The 17583-nt window shown below is 33.5% G+C and overlaps 1 long non-coding RNA gene across 1 annotated transcript; it reads left to right on the top strand.

The window, feature by feature from the left end:
• Positions 1 to 11589: 11589 nt before the first annotated feature.
• Positions 11590 to 12980, top strand: LOC123668626. Its single transcript, XR_006745609.1, has 2 exons — positions 11590 to 11884; positions 12826 to 12980. It is a non-coding gene; the product is annotated as an uncharacterized LOC123668626 (long non-coding RNA).
• Positions 12981 to 17583: the final 4603 nt, after the last annotated feature.

A 17583-nucleotide genomic window follows, 5' to 3' on the forward strand; every position in this document is an offset into this window, starting at 1 on the left:
GGTATATACCTATCTCTTATGGATATCCCACAATAACATTTTTTTGTCATTTACTTTTTACGACAAATAATGGCTAATTTTCGAAGCGATTTTAAACAATACAGCATTAATCCTTATCCAAGTAAATACCTTAAATACATTGTTGATTTAATATAGATCTATATGGCCCTTTACAGCATATGATTTAAATGAATATTTTCGAAGATATTACAGATTTAAAAATCGCGGTACGTAGCGTTTGCGGCGGTTCCGGCCGGCTTTTACTCTAAGTTAACGCGTGCGGGCCACGGGCAGTAATGAATAAATCAAAACTACTGGATCGATTTTAATAATTTTTTCAGTGAATGACATAGGCTATAATTATATTTTATACCCGTGCGAAGCCGGAGCGGGTCGCTAGTAGTTGATAAAGATGTGTGGACTTAGTTTCATGCAAGATATTACTAAGTTTGTACTAAAACACAGTTTATATGTTACTAGCGGACCCCGCAAACGTTGTTTCACCATATGTGTTTTTAACCCCCTTAATCCCCCCTCCCATTATAGCTTGGGGGTATGAAAAATAGATGTTGGCCGATTCTCAGACCTACCCAATATGCACACGAAATTTCATAAAAATCGGTCCAGCCGTTTCGGAGTAGTATGGTAACTAACACTGTGACACGAGAATTTTATATATAAGATTTTTCTACAGAATCTACATTCCGAATCGGTGGTAGCTTTACTTTAAAAAAAATATTAAATTTTAATTTGTGAGATGACGATTTGAAAGCGCTTTTGAAACCTATAGATATATATATATATATATATATAGTATTCGAATAAATTTTGATTTTGTATTTGGTCAGGATCCGACCAGACTGAAAACGACAATGGATTGCAATCCTTAATCACAACTCTTATAGAGCAGAATAGGGTTCAAAAGTTTTGTAAAGACAACTGGGGAGAAATCCTTGTGTGAAGATTAAAATAGTGGATAGCAGAACCATTTGCTATCGCCCTCAAGCCCGGGCTTTTTCTGCTTTATTCATCAAATGCAGATAAGTGTGAGATTCGGGAAGCCGAAGATCCACGTTCACAATGTTGCGCCTTTTTTTCGAAGTTATCCTGATCATCAAAGTCGACAAGAGTCGACAAAACGGCGCTCGGACAGATTAAAAAAGGGAGATTTTTAAAGCTGCAGGATGACTTGTCATAAAAACCTTGATGAGGCTCTTTAGCTTCGTCATTAATCGGGGTACCACGCCGGAGGAGTGGTCCAGGAATGTGGTTGTGATGTTCTTCAAAAGTGGTGATAATTCTCTCTTGAGGAATTATAGACCAATCTCACTTCTGAGCTACTTCTATAAGCTGTTATCGAGGGTCGTTACGAATCATCTGTACGAGGAACCAAATAGATTTCACCATAGCAGATAAAAGGCATATATTCAGAGATGTCTCAGTGGTTAATAGGATTAACACCGGCAGCGAGCACCGGCTATTGCGGGGCACTCTAAAAATATGCCTCCAAAAAGAGCGGGCCCGCTTAATGAATTCTACTCTCCGACTTACGCTGCTACAAACACTATGTGAGCAGTTCCAACTAGAACTCCAAAACCGATTCGATTCGTTCGAAGCATTAGCGACGTGGACGAGATGACCTACACTGTGCAGACTCTTTTCGTCGACGAAGTCAACGAAACAGTCAAAACTTTCTCCCGAAGCCTTGGATCTGATGCGGCGAAGTGCGAGTTAGCCGCTGCTCAAGCAGCTTGGCCAGAACAGAGGGCTTTTTGCCAAGAAGACACGGAAACTTGTACTTACAAACCTCCGCTGCTCAAATACAAGAGATATGACTACTCTAATTGAGCAGAATAGGGGATACAAAGTTTTTCACAGACCATGTTAAAATTTCGTTTTTTATGTTATCGGGCCAAGGACTCTCGTTAGGTTTTAATTTCTTGATTTGCTTTAAAATTTCGTCTTTTTTTACTTTTTATCTATTTCGCTTCTATCCTCCTAATTTAATTGCATGATTTCATTACTTTTTCTCCTGGTGGTTTTGCATAGTTATTTATAAAATGTGGCACAGTCTAAAATATCCTGCCTCGTTCCAGTTTATTCCTGTATCTGTCCTAAGCTTTGTATCCATTTTCTGTGTGTGGTAAGTTCTCTTTTCGCCTTCTTTTCACTTTTATATGTTGTAAAATTAATTTCCATGAGTTCTTTTTTATAGTTGTCTTAGTGTTTTCGGATTACCTATATATTTGTAGACATCTCTCAGTTTTTCTTTCATATTTTTTTATTTATTTTTTGTTGCAGTTAATTCGGTGCACTTTCTTATCTATTCTAATATGTTGATTTTATGTTTATTGCCGTTATCTTCTCTCATTGATCTAAGACTATTTGAAATTATATTAACAAGTTTGTCATAATAATCTTGGACCTCTTTTAGGTTGTGTCAAGTTTCTACTTCCTTTGACAAGCCTTCTTCTAAGTTTTTTTTTTTTTTTTAATGTAGGTTTTCATTTCTTTTTCGGTATTCCTTTCATTTGCTTAAATGCTTTCCTGCTCTGTTTCGATTTTCTTATAACTAGGGATGCTCGAATAAGTCTGTGGTCTGATGGGGAGTTTACTTTATTCAGGATTTCTATCTTTTTCTTGCTATCTGGTGAAGACCATGTCCATCTTTGACTTTGTTTTTTCTTGAAATAGGTGTTCATTGTGGATGATTTATGTTCATTACCATATTTTAGCAATATTTCACCTCTTTGATTTCTAGTTCCATAACTAAATTGACCGAGTATTAGATGTTTATGAACTTGTGGATGTACTATCCTCGCATTGAAGTCGCCTATCACTAATATTGTTTCATCTGCTAGATAAAGCTAAATCTTCATAAAAGAATTCTATTGACTCATCGCTTGACGTCACAGTTGGAGCATAAACTTGTATTAGCGGTATAATTCCATTGTCGGTTTTTATTCGAAATATGACTACTCTGTCTGATATTCCGGAGAAATTTGTGTTGTTTCAATGTTTTCTTTATAAGGAAGCCTACTCCATTTAGGCCCTTTATTTCTCATTTATAGCAGAAAATGTAATCAGCACTTCTTTTAATCTTCTTTTAATGTCTGCGATTCCAATAACCCACTTCTTTTAATCTCTGCGAGCACAATAATATCATGGTCTATTTTTACTAAAGCTTGTGTCAGTTCTAAAAGGCGTTCTGAAGATAATAGCGATCTTACGTTATAGGTGTAAATTTTAATATTTTTCAGGTTTTTATCAGATGTTTGTTCGTTGCTGAAGTATGGAGAGTTTTAGTCAAAATCCCCAGGGGGACCGGTCGAGTTTGGACCTTATAATTTTTCTTTAAATGTTGTTTTAGCTGTTGATATGTAAAGCCATCATACGGGACAATAAAATAAACATATACTGATCAAAAACTGTTCTCTTGCAATTTTTTTTCTCCGTGCTTAATTGAAATCAGTCTTAAGACTATGAACAAATTTGTTCTGTTGTAGTTCCAGCAACACCTCTTTAGTTACCTGGTGCCTTTTTACTATTAAGACGTTTGATGGTTTTTATGACTTCCGCGGGCGATACAGGTAGGCCTGTAGGTGGAAGATCCATTTGGAGGTCGTGTTTAAGAATAAGATCAACATTTTCATCTCAGGAGTTTTCTAGTGTTACATTCGGTTTGAAAACTCTTGTTTGATGATCCGCAAATAAGTTTATTTTATCCTGCCGTTTCCTTTTTTATTGGGGCTTTTGGTATGTTGGGTCTGTCACAAGATCGGGTGATTTTCCAGAGAGAGTAATTGTTGGCTTTAGTAGCAGTTAGAGACTCCAACTTTGCTTGCATTGTTAAGTATTTTTGGTTGTCTTTATAACCTCCTTCAATTCTACCGTGGCTTTATTAAGGGCAGCCTTATCTTGCGGATGACAACTATGCTGGCAAACTCTGCGTAGCCTGCGCTTTTCCTGGATCATGATCTTTATTTTGAGTGGTACATTTGTAAACTGGCTCCTATGTTTAATAGTGGGAGTGGTTCTCCACGTAGCAACTTGTAGAAGATTAGTGAATTGTACTACTGCTGTGTCAATTTCCTCCGCTTCTTTAAGTCTGGTATTTAGCTTAAGATTTTCTTCTATGTTTTCCCTGAAGGAAGGCCAGTCAGTATGCCGGATGTACAACATTATGGGCCTTTCGACTTCAATTATACTTGAACCGATAATTGGTAAGAGTGGGGTGTGATCAGATGACCTATCAGCACATGACTCTATCTTCATGTACTTTTTGGAGAGTCCTTTTGTTATGAAGAAGTCAAGTATGTCAGGGATTCGATTGTGATCGGCTGGCCAGTTGGTAGGTTCTAAAGAGGCAATTGTACTTTAGCGATTTATTTCGACACTCAACTTTAGTTGTCTTCCCCTAGTCATTATTAGCCTTGAACCCCAAAGTACATGTTTGGAGTTCCCATCACCCCCTGCGATAAAGCGATTGCCCAGGCTTGAAAAGAAGTAATAGAATAGTTTGGAGTCTATCCAATGTTTTGGCGGATAGTATACAGCCAAGTCATTAAAGTATCCACATCTGCCTTGTACTGCCACTGTGGTGGCCTGTATTTGCTCGTTTATATATTCAGGCAACAGATAGTGCTTGCAAACAAGTATAAAAATAATAAGTATTTATTAAAAAGATTTTGGGGGTATATGTAAAAAAAAATGTTAATTAGCATAAATTATACCTCTTGAAACAGACTGAACTAAATTATAAACTTAATACTCATATTACTTAAATACTTATATATATAAACTTAATACTTAATACATTGAAACCTCTAAAACAAAATAATAAGTTTAGTTTAGCTTTGTTCACTTAATAAATTTAAGTGTAAGTACACAGTTAATTAAATTTGTTTTAGCCTACTATTTTTTTAGTAAATTTACCAACTGCTTAATTTTAAGATTTATTTTTTATTTATTTATTTCCGTATTTACACAACATATTCAAGTAACAAGTGACAAAAAAGGAACAATCAGTTTCTAGGTTTAATTTGAAAGCAATTACTATTTTGATCTCTACTTCTCCTAGCTAGGTAGCTGAGCTATCTGTATTAAGGAGAAGAGATTTGCCTCCCAAGAATTCTACAATTTTTACTCTTTATTAGTTTGCCACGAGTTGTTCAGAGTTCAAAGTTACATTATAGATTATAAAGTTACATTACATTCTACAAAAGATAACATACATAATTTTTAATATTAAGTAGGTTAAGAGTGAAATAATAAAAAACAAAAAACAAATAAAAACAAAAAAAAAATGAAATAAAATAGTAATTTTGTAACAGATATGTCTGCATGATTTCAACTAAGAGTTACCAATATGTATTTGTGTGTGCGTGTATGTAAGTGTGTGTTGATATATGTGTATGTTTGTGTTGGTGTGTATGTTTGTGTTTCTGTGTATGTTTGTGTGTGTGCAAGTATGCTGATATGTCTTTTATCAGGAAATTTGGTGGATGCACTACATGGTGACCGAATTAAGCAATCAGTTTGAGGAGTTCTTCAGTTTCGTCATAAGTTTTAGAAAGAAGAAAGGAACGGACGGTTCTTTTGCAAGTTGCATAGGGTAAGGAATAGATAGGTAATTTTATATTTAGTTTATTATACAGATATGGCCTGAGAAAATAATTAAATCGTTTTGTGAAGGCATAATTCGACTATGGGATAGTACATATCTTGTCTTTTCGTCGTTTTCGGATCGGAATAAAGGGGGTCTTTCTGTGTTGCATAAGAATAGTCTGTAAAATATAGTGCTGTCTGACGTTGAGAACATTCCATGTTTTGTAAAGTTCTGTAGTTGGGTAAATAATAGGCTTAAATGTGGCTACCTTCAATATTGCTCTGTGGGCTATTTCCAGCGGTTTTATTGCGGAAGAAGCAACGCCACCCCAACATGCAATGCAGTAGGTAATAATTGTTTGACATAAGGCATAATAGACTGTGCGTATTACATAACAGCTGGCAATATGTCGTAGGTTTTTAAAAATATAAATTAGTTTCCTGACCCTAGTTGTAAGAAGATTAATGTGTGTTTTAAAGTTAAGAGTTTTGTCTATGTATATACCTAAGTATCGTATATTATCAACGGTGGCTATGAGAGGACATTTGCATGCTGTGTCTATTTGTGAGTATGCGTGACAGGAGTGAGCTTTTAATATGATAGGAGTTTGGGGTTGTGATTTTGGTGAAATAGAAAAAGTTATAAATTTTGTTTTTGATGTATTTAATGTAAGAGTATGAGAAAGAAGCCAATCATATGCAGAACTAAGACCGTTTTGAGCAATAATCTGAACTTCAGCCCACGAGTTTCCATAAAAAGTTAGTGCTGTGTCATCAGCAAAAGACACTATTTTTGAATTAGGGGTGTACAAATTACATAAATCATTTATGTAGGCTAAAAACAACGTAGGACCAAGAATACTGCCTTGTGGCACTCCACAGGTTATTGAAATTTCATTGCTAATATAGTTACCCAGTTTAACCATTTGTGTCCGATTTGTCAGGTAGCTTTGGAATAAGTCCAATTGTAAACCTCTTACTCCCAACATGTCTAATTTTAATAACAGTTTGGACTTAGGAATGGTGTCAAAAGCCTTAGCAACGTCAAGAAATATGGTAAGCACTTTGTTGTGGTTATTTAATTTGTTTATGATGAAGTCCATAAGGTCTTGAACTGCATCAGAGGTACTTCTATTCCGTCTAAAACCGAATTGTTGTGGAGAAATCAAATTAAACTTTTCAAGGAAATCTACTAATCTATTATTTATTAAACGCTCGAGAACTTTCGATAGAGAAGTAAGAACCGCTATAGGGCGATAATTATTAAAAGACTTTACATCACCTTCCTTAAAAATTGGATGAATAATTGCCTTTTTGAATGCTGTCGGAAAAATGCCAGTCTGGAAGCACAAGTTGAAAATATAACATAACACTGGTGAAAGTAATGAAGAGTATCTTTTTAAAGTAGCAGGTGAAATTCCATCCCATCCTGTCGCTGCATTTGTTCTTAGAGAGTTAATTACAGCCATGATTTCTTTAGGATCCGTTTCATTTAAAACAAAGGTGTTTGTTAGTCTGGTATATCGTATGCACATAGGTTGAGACGATGGGTTTTTGCAGATGATTTTGTCCGCTAGATTTTTTGGTGTTGTAACAAAAAAATTGTTTATGTGATTACAGGTCTGTGAGGGTGATTCGGCGTGAGGCAGTAGGTGATTTGGTGAATGTTGTGATTTTGATATATTTGTAATCTTTTTCACTGTATTGTATCATTACTGTTATTGTATTGTATCATTTTGCAGATATCAACTAAAAATTAATATGATGACTATGTTTTAAAAATTACATACTCAACAACAATAAAGTATAAGTAATATAAATGCAGTCTTACCGTCAAAGCTATTTGGAGATAGTCGTTTTAGTGTGTTCTTTTTTGCCTGTACATTTGTGGGTATGGGTGGCGGTGGTACACTTGCATCAAATCTAATCAAAAAGTTATATTGTTTTCAGCATTATAAACATAATTATCATACAATATCATAATAAATAGCAGTCTTAATTACATGTTGGCTAAATTCTGTATATAATATAAATACAATATATCGATACCTCGGGGCTCAAAGGGCGTAACCGCCATTTTGGCGAAATTGACTTTTTAATGCAGCCCTACTTATTTTTTTCTCCTCTATCGATCTGTATATTTAAAGTCTTCCTATTTGCCAAAAAGTGACGTTTACGACCCTATTTTTTGTAGAAAATAAAACATATTTTTTCGGTTTTTGTGTCGTAACAGCAATCATTGTTAATAATCATAAACGTGATGGGAGTAAACGACAGCGTAGATGATACGAATATTCTTACGTGGTACTTAAGCCCGAGCATAACCATTTCTAAAGAATCAACTTACCAGATACACCCTTAAACATTTATGTACTCTAAAATAAAATGACACATACGTCTAACAATTGTCCCTTCTTCTTCATTAATCCCTTAATTTGTCAACCATACCTACCTATATTTTATGTGATTGCGAGAGCTTTGCTTGTGATTGTGATTTCTTGATTAAGGGTCATTAATATTTAAGTTAAACGTTATAGTTTGATAATATTTTTAACCAAATTTAATATTTCTAGTTTTGTAAGTGCAAGTACCTAAGTTTTGGTCATTTTATTAAATGTATGTGTAATGTTAATGGTTCCACAGTCTATTATTGACTAAAATTGTTTAAATATTAACTGAGGTAGGGCACAGCAAACTGAGGTAGGGCACAGCAGGAATTTCCTGCTCAAAATATGGAGCAGCCCGACGGGGGTAGTACCTCGACCTTACAGAAGACCACGGCAAAATAATACTGTTTTCAAGCAGTATTGTGTTCCTGTTGGTGAGTAAGGTGACCAGAGCTCCTGGGGGGATTGGGGATTGGGTCGGCAACGCGCTTGCGATGTTTCTGGTGTTGCACGCGTTTATAAGCTACGGTAATCGCTTACCATCAGGTGAGCCGTACGCTAGTTTGCCGACCTAGTGACATAAAAAAAAAAAAATAAATAAATAAAAATAATATGTAACGCAGGTGACGCAAAAATTATTGAATTTATCATTGTCCCTGAATCCTATTCAGAAATTTATTTTGTTTACGCACTTATTTTTCTCATTGTAAGATAGATTTTTAATAGTAGTAGTTGTTTTATTAGCCTCACAGATTATTTGTTTATAATAAATATGTTTGTCAAACATTCGTTATTCAAGGATGTCAAATTTTAATGAGACTGCTGTTTTAGTAGGTAGGAATACTTAAGATTACCTAATAACTTTTACCAAAAGACTTCATAAATAATATATAATTGATCTCAAGAGTTCCTTGTATTTTCTATACGTTTTAAACAGAAGATTAGACATCAGCGCAAAATTTTGTAGCGATACCTAAGTACTTGCCATTTCAGTACAATTTAGTTTCAATCGTTCATTCTGCTTTACGTTAATAAGATGTTTCGTTACAACTGAAATTATATAAAAATAAGAGTGTTTTTCTTACTTTGTTTAATAAACAATATTTTCAATAACAAGTGAAATTTATTTATCATTTTTTTTTATAGTAAATGAGTTTTGGAATAGGTTTTAGATACGTTAGGCTATTAAGTATAGATAAAATCAATAATTAAGTATTTGTATAATTAATTAGTTATCTGAGTCGATAAATAGGTAATAAAATCTATAAAAAGGTTAATAAAGTACATAATTATATAAAAGAGTTAATAAAGTTCATTAAAATTGCACTTAAATCGATTACCTAAATGAAGAAAACAAAGCAGCTGTCTACAAACTGATAGAAATAGTGAGAAAATTGACCGTTACAACCATAGATTATACACTTATATACAGTTACAACCATCACTAATCACATATCCATTGATTTTTCGGGCGTAAACGCCCAAATCATTCGATTTTTCGAGGCGCATAGACAAGCTATTTTTGTTACTTTAAAATTTATTTGAAATATAGTTATACAAAGTTCTGCATCAAAAAAAAATTAAACTTTTGGTCCTAGAATGGTTTATTTAGGACAATAATCGAGAAAGTTATGTCGAAAATACTTTTTTTTTTTTAGTTTTTTGGCTCCTGTAAAATCAAGTTTTGGTGCTTACGCCCTTTGAGCCCCGAGGTATCGATATCATTAAATGATATAGATATAGATAGATTCTTAATATCAGATATTAAAAACAAATTTAATAAATATTCTAAGATGTTTGTTTAACTTACATTGGAAGAATTGGAGGTGGTGGCTGAGTTATCGGGTATGCTGGAGTAGCCTGTGCAGTTGCAGCTGAAATTAATAATAATCAGTTACTAAAGTATACTCAATCCACAGTAGAACGAAAAACCTGTCAGGTCTCTAAAAGTGCCTTATTGTATGCCCTATGTTGTTGAAAAAAAAAAAAAAAAAAAAAAATATATATATATAAACTAATGGCCAATAATATATACATATTCTTTTAGGGCCAGAGATACATGGAGGTATGTGGTGTACCATATAAATGGTGGTGGGTGAAATTATGTGTGACAAAAATGAAGCAGCTTATTAGTATGAGACTTTAAAATCAATATATTAAAAAAAAATGTTGTGAAGACATGAGTAAAGAGGCAATAAATAGCAGACTTAACAGTAAAACTCAGGTAACATGGCCATTGACACAACACTAATTTAAACCGGACAGTAATTTTATAAATAATGAGAAGTTGCATATTTCGGTTAATATATCAATTCTCATATTGCAGTTAAGTGGACGGACGGCAGTAAATTAACACATTGTATATCTAAAGATAAATAGATAATAAAAAATAAGAAAAACCTGAAAACGTAGGCGGATGCTGTTGCACATTTGTAGAAGAAACTGTTGGTGGGGGTGGTGGAGGAGGTAGCTGCTGGATGGGCATCATCGGCGGAGCAGGCCTCAGAGGAGGTAGAACGGCTGGAGCGACGGGCGGCGGCGCAGCTACCGGGACGGGCGGAGGAGGTGGGGGCGGAGGACGTCCGACGAACGACTCCTGGATGAATAAAGCTATCTGCGGGATCGTCTCCGCAGCCGCAGCAGACATGTTAGCGTGTCTTTCGGCCAAGACGCGAGGGAGCTGCCCTGTCGCGAAAAACAAGCTCTCTTCCTCTTTCGTCGTGTGGAGAAAGGTGCAGTGTTCTCGCGTGCAACCAGAAGCATTCTGGTAGTCGTGACAGAACTTAAGGATTTTTTTCATCTCCTCGAAATCAAGTTCGTGTCGAAATTTACATTGTGTGTTTTTACTACAGCGGCCCCAAACATAGTTGCGGCATATTTCCACCTTTTCATTTGCAGCTTCATTTTCACTGTGAGCATCGTTTTCTATCGATGGTGGTGGTTGTCCAGGAAGAGGCGGCTGGCGCCCATTTTTGTCATTCATTTTTACGGTAGATGGACTTCATGGGCTGGTTAAAGAATAAAACATTAAATTATTAAGTGTATTGAAATATTGATACAATACTGTCATTTTAGGGTGACATTTTCATAAACGTAGGATATCTTTGTGTAAACGCTTCATCACTTCACTTTTAAACTGTTGTAATCTAACACAAACTTATTATTATTATCGAGTTTAATTTTACAAGATGAACAAAATACCATCAATATTAGTGAAGTTAGTACCTCGAGTAATTTTTGAAGGTTTGTTATGAAGTTATAACCTTATTACTTTATACTCTGTACATACTGTAGAACCACGGGTTGACCACGGGTTGACCACGGGTGTGAAACTCTCATACAATATCATAATTCAAAAATATTCATACAAACTAACGCCATCTTTTGGACGAAGAGGGTGAGTTCGGGGTGATATATTAATGTGCCAAAAATAGATGGCAGTAGCAGCAGTAGAGTCAAGAATTTTTGCAAATATAATTAATTTAAATAATCAATCAAACATGTTTTGTACGATGCATAGATATAAAAAAATATATTATAAAATATAAGTATATTTTAATTTATCTCCAATATTTTTTGCCGTGGCAATATTATTGAGGCCCATCATGCGTTAGTCGGCCATATTTGAATTTTGAATCACTTGTTTATTTGTCTATTTGTGTTTGTTCCAAAGAGTAAAATAACTAGCTTGTTTGTTCAGTGTTCGTTGTGATTTTAATTTTATTGTGTTATTCCCTACTTTTTGGCTGGCTTGTTACTTGGACCCCGGACTGATTGCATGACTGATAACTTGGCTCTTTATTACGCGGATTACAATTTTTGCAATTTTGATTATTTTAAAATGCCGAAATCAGCTGAATTAAAATGTTATTTCAAATGTGATATTGATGGTGAGTATTCAAATTATTTAAAGAAACGTTTCAAAGCAGTATTTAGACATTAAGTATTATACCTTTTCTTTTTTCGACTCTGTAAAAATTTTTATAAAAGAGAAGTAATTAATTTGTATGCCATTTTAAAATTTGGTTAGCAAGAAAAACGACTTATAAATCATTTGACAAGCATACAAGGATTCTTTCAGTAATAATAAAATCAAGCTGCAATTTTTGTTCTTTATAAAACCATAATAATAGTCAGTAATTTAAATAAAATTTATAATAATAATAAAAATAAGCAGGCAGCTTGTCTTATTATGTATCTGCAAAAAAAAAACAGTCATACTGCAAAATAATTATTTGGTGTAGCAAGATTGATTGGCATTCATATTTAAATTTTGGTTAGCAATAAAAATAGATTAAGTATTTTTTTTTCAAAATTAGCAGTGTTCGTTAAAAGTGGGAGGGACGGTTTTAAAAATAAAACTATGTATATGACACTATCCCAATATTACAAAATAGGAATCCCTTTCTTTCGAATTTTTGTTTGTCTAATTTAATTTTGCAGTTAGGTATTTTTTGGCATACTATTTCAGTAGGCATAGTTATCTTAAAGGCTTATATTACCAGCACATGCATCACTCATTGCTGCTTTTACATATACTCAGCCGCAAAAAAAAAATACTATTAACTGTTCAGAGACAATAAAAATTGCAGACGGATTTAGAAATATTTGCTGACTATATGTTGCTACCCAATTATACTAGCTAATCAGTAATATTTTTTTGCTAACAATGATACAAATACTTTGCAAACTGTTTAAATCACACCCTTAACAAAATAGACGTAATAATTAACTCTTTTTATTCCTTTCATTGCATTTAGAATTCATTATTGTCTCTTTAGTAACACTTTTATGTATTAAGCAATATTTTACGAATATTAAAATTTTTCAGGACCCTTACATCGCTTTCCCAAATGGGAATATCCTCATACAGAGAAGTTAAACCAATGAAAATTTTAAAATTTTGGTAGGAATGATCATGTTAAAAAACAAGCATCCGATTATTATAATAAAAGATGAAAATAAACAACAGTTTTATAAATTCTATATGGTACTGGTGTTTTATTTTTAAACCCTCGATTTTCTGTTAATATTAGGTAAAATAGAATTAATTTGAAATCAAATTTTTAATACTTAACACAAAAAAATAGAAAATATTCTTAATGTATTATTCAAGTAATATACTGTATGTACTTTTCACACTATTTCCACCAATTTATTAATACAAACTGTTTATATTAATAAATAAGTGGAAAAAGTGTGAAAAGTACATACAGTATATTACTTGAATAATAATTATTCTTCTGATTAATACTAAACAGCGCCATCTGTAGTATTATTATAGAAATAAAATTGTACGTGCACGCCATCTGTTGGTGGGGGAGATCATGATAGATCAATTTTTATTTCTGAGTGGCGTATCTAAACCAGTATATCTTAATATCATAGAGCAACACGGAGGGGAGTAGCCTTTGCGTCTGCTACCGATACAAAACTTTCTGTCATTTTTTGCGGGGGGAAATTACACACATGCACACTTTATCTAATTCCCACATAAAAATAATCGTCTGTCACTACGAAACTCACACATACTAAATTAAAATCACACTTACATTTTTCACACACACATAGATACATTCTGTGTCATTACAGTATAATGACACGCCGCAACTACACTGACAAGTTGCCTACAGCCGTGGTTGTAACAACTGTCGATATCCATTATCGATAAATTCAAGTACTCGGTTAGGGAAATAAGGTTTTTAAAATGATACAAAGGTAAGATGTTATTATAAAAATAGACTTAATTTATTATATACTACAAATCAAACATCTTCATGTAAAATAAACGATTATAAAGAGTAAAAATTTGATTGTTTGTTTGTTAGCATTGAATAGGCTCCGAAACTACTGGACCGATTCAAAAAATTATTTCACCGTTGAGAAGCTACACTATCCTTGAGCGACATAGGTTATACTATATTTTCAAAAATATTAGGGATCCTTACTAAAACTCCAATAATGTAACCCAAGGGATAAAAAAATAACCTAAAAAATTCCTTACATTGCGTACGCTGCAAAAACTAATGATAATAGAAATACATAATGTAGTAAGACTTTGTACAACACATCATTATCTACAATAATTGTATTTGCTCGCAAACGAAAACAAAACTGACTTCAATTACATCGACAAGTACATAATATACATAATATATACGCGACAATATACATAATATATACGCGTTATCAAAGGTTACTCAAAATTTTGTTATCAGATCTCGATGAAATTTAAACGGGACCACATGATAAACATCAGCTTTCTGTTAAATTAAAAATCATCAAAATCGGTTCACCCAGTCAAAAGTTCTGAAGTAACATACATAAAAAAATACAGTCAGATTGAGAACCTCCCCTTTTTGGAAGTCAGTTAAAAAGTGTCGCGACAGCCTATGTCTAACTATTATAATTATGTCACAATACGTTTGGTGCAACGTTGTTGTGCCAAACAATGCCAGTCTACAATAAACGATTTAAAGTTAACATACATTTTGAGGAGTTGATGATGTACACGGTGATGTCAACGAATCGGGAGTAGGGAGCGTAACACTAATGGCATCATAAGATGATAGCTTGCCATTGCTAGATTGAATGATTTGTTGATGACTCTGAAAGGATGGACATTGTTAATTTTCAAAGTTGATAAATTTAAGCTTCATTTCACTACTATTTATTTATTTATTTATTTATTTATTAGGATTACCAACAGAAATTACAACAATAATAACAAAAGAATTATTTTACACAATTGATTAAAGAAGTTTAATTGTATTTCTTTTTAAAGGTAATCACAACATGCAATAATCAAATAGTAAATATGAAATAAAAATATACATTAAAAAAAAAGCAGCAAAAATTAGATTTAATTATTGAATTAGATTAGATTCAATTATTGAATTAGATTCGATTTAATATTGAATTGGATAAATTGATATAGATTTTTAAAAAGAAATATAATTATTTGACAATTTTCTATATAAATAGCTTCTCAAATACACGTCAATAACTTTATGAAAGTAACAAATTGGAATCAAAACAATATCAACAACTAAATTATTCTAGTAAACAATTAGCAATGAAGAAACTGATCATTTTTTTTTTTTTTTTTTTTTTTATGTCACTAGGTCAGCAAACAAGCGTACGGCTCACCTGATGGTAAGCGATTACCGTAGCTTATAGACGCCTGCAACACCAGAAGCATCGCAAGCGCGTTGCCGACCCAATCCCTAATCCCCCCAGGAGCTCTGGTCACCTTACTCACCAACAGGAACACAATACTGCTTGAAAACAGTATTATTTAGCTGTGATCTTCTGTAAGGTCGAGGTACTACCCCAGTCGGGCTGCTCCATATTTTGAGCAGGAAATTCCTACTGTGCCCTACCTCAGTTAAATTCAATCTAAATCTAAAGACATTCAAGCCATCAAAAGTAATGTCAAGGCCAGAAATTTTTGACGACAGATCGTTATAAGTACGTGCTAGTCGAGCCAAAGGGGAATACTTGCCCAAATTGGATTTATAGAGGGATACATTTATCAAGGCGTGCGGTTCCCTGGGTAATCTGGATGGTATATTATAATTAAATAATTGAAGTATTGGTGGACAATCAATCCTGTTATTGAGTATTTTGTGCAGAAACTTCATGTCTGAAATAATTCTTAGTGATTTCAGTGACAACATATTATATTGTATCAATCTACCCCCGTATGAACTACTACTATGACTGCCGTTCGAGCGGTACGCGAGATGACGTAGCAGTCTCTTTTGTATTCTTTCAATTCGAATCGAATGGATTTTGTAGTGAGGACTCCAAATTTGACTGCAGTATTCTAGCTTACTTCTGACCAGACTATTATAAAGCTTAATTGTTGTAGCTGGTTGTCTGAACTCTTTGGAATTCCTCAATACAAAGCCCAGTGACTTTGTAGCTGAGGTGACTATGCTATCGATATGTTCGGTAAATTTTAATTCGCTGTCTAGTATGACACCCAAGTCGCGCACCGATCGAACCGCAGCCAGTTTTTCAGTATCAATATAGTATTGACTCTGAACAAAGTTATGTTTCCTGGTGAACCTGATGAGGTGACATTTTTTGGCATTGAGAAACATTTGGTTGTTATTACACCACTGGGAAAGACGGTTGAGATCTTGTTGCAATAGTTCAACGTCAGAGATGTTTCTGATGGTTTTAACCAATTTGAGATCATCAGCAAACAGATACACGTTCGAGTGTTGAAATATCGAGGCAATGTCGTTTATGTAGATGTTAAAAAATGACTAAGGTGAACCATATCTTGATTACCTTGTACATGAGACAAAAAAAACAGTGTGGCGTTAGTGTTGGTTTGGTGCCCTCGACTAATCCTTCTATCGTTCGCCAACACTTGAAAGTTAGTGGTATTTCTTTATTTATTTGACATATGACATATCATGACTAGCCTGTTGGCGCAGTTTGTAGTGACCCTGCTTTCTGCTTCGAGGGTTGTGGGTCGATTCCCACCCCGAGTCTGTCAATATAAATATTTATTTATATATTTATATATGTATTAGTTATAAGTATGTTTATCGAAAAAAAATATGTAGCTATATACCAGTCGGCTGTAACCTATAACACAAGCATTAAGTTGCTTACTTTAGGAACAGACGACCGTGTGTGTATTGTGTAAATATTTATTTATTATTTATTTATTATTTATTATATACTTTATTGCACTCAAAAAATAGATATAAAACATAAAATAATAGAAAGGTTTATGGCAAAGGTGGACTTATCTCTGAAAGAGATTTCTTCCAGTCAACCCATGGTCATGAGTGAGTGTTTCATATAGCGAGGCAAACAGTGCAAGAAGTATTGATTAAGAAGAAAAAAAAATAAATATAAAAAAAAACACCAAAGAAAAAATAAATAAAATAAAAGATAATAAAATTTATATATAATAAAATTTATATACAAAAATGTAACATACTACATAATGGTATTGATATGATCTGAACAAATTACACTATTTTTTGTGGGCGTCCAGGTTAATCTGTTATTACCATTTTTTTCCATGTATCCCTTAAATTTGGATTTTTAGAAAACCTGCCAAATTTTTATATAAAACATTATGGTGGAAATTCACATTAAGTAATTCTAGTAAAATGTATTAATACTCATAATACGTGTATTATATTTAATTTAATGCAATTTTATTATATAACTATGTTTATTAAAAAAAGCTAGCAATATAATATTTTAAATAAATCAAAATCTCAAAAATGTCTATCTCCTCTTTTGCCTTTGCCGTTTTTATCGATAACCATCTACAAACAAACCGGTAACAACACTATCGCTCGGCAACAGTGACTTCTCGGAAATAGACTCCGATCAGTCGCTTGACCGATCCGCATATTGTATGCGGGCCAGCGGCCTGTGTTGGTAAACAAATCGAGTCAACACGAACGATAATATTTGTAATTTTTAAGATTAAAAAAGGTTTAAAAGATGTATACAAGTAATAATGTGATTAAAAAATACTTACGTATGAAAGGTAACGTCATGTTTTAGTAAATTTGACGTGGCAAATCTTTTTTTGCAGCAAAAAAACAGA

This window comes from Melitaea cinxia, chromosome Z (genome assembly GCF_905220565.1).
Source record: "Melitaea cinxia chromosome Z, ilMelCinx1.1, whole genome shotgun sequence".
In the NCBI taxonomy this organism is placed as follows: domain Eukaryota; kingdom Metazoa; phylum Arthropoda; class Insecta; order Lepidoptera; family Nymphalidae; genus Melitaea; species Melitaea cinxia.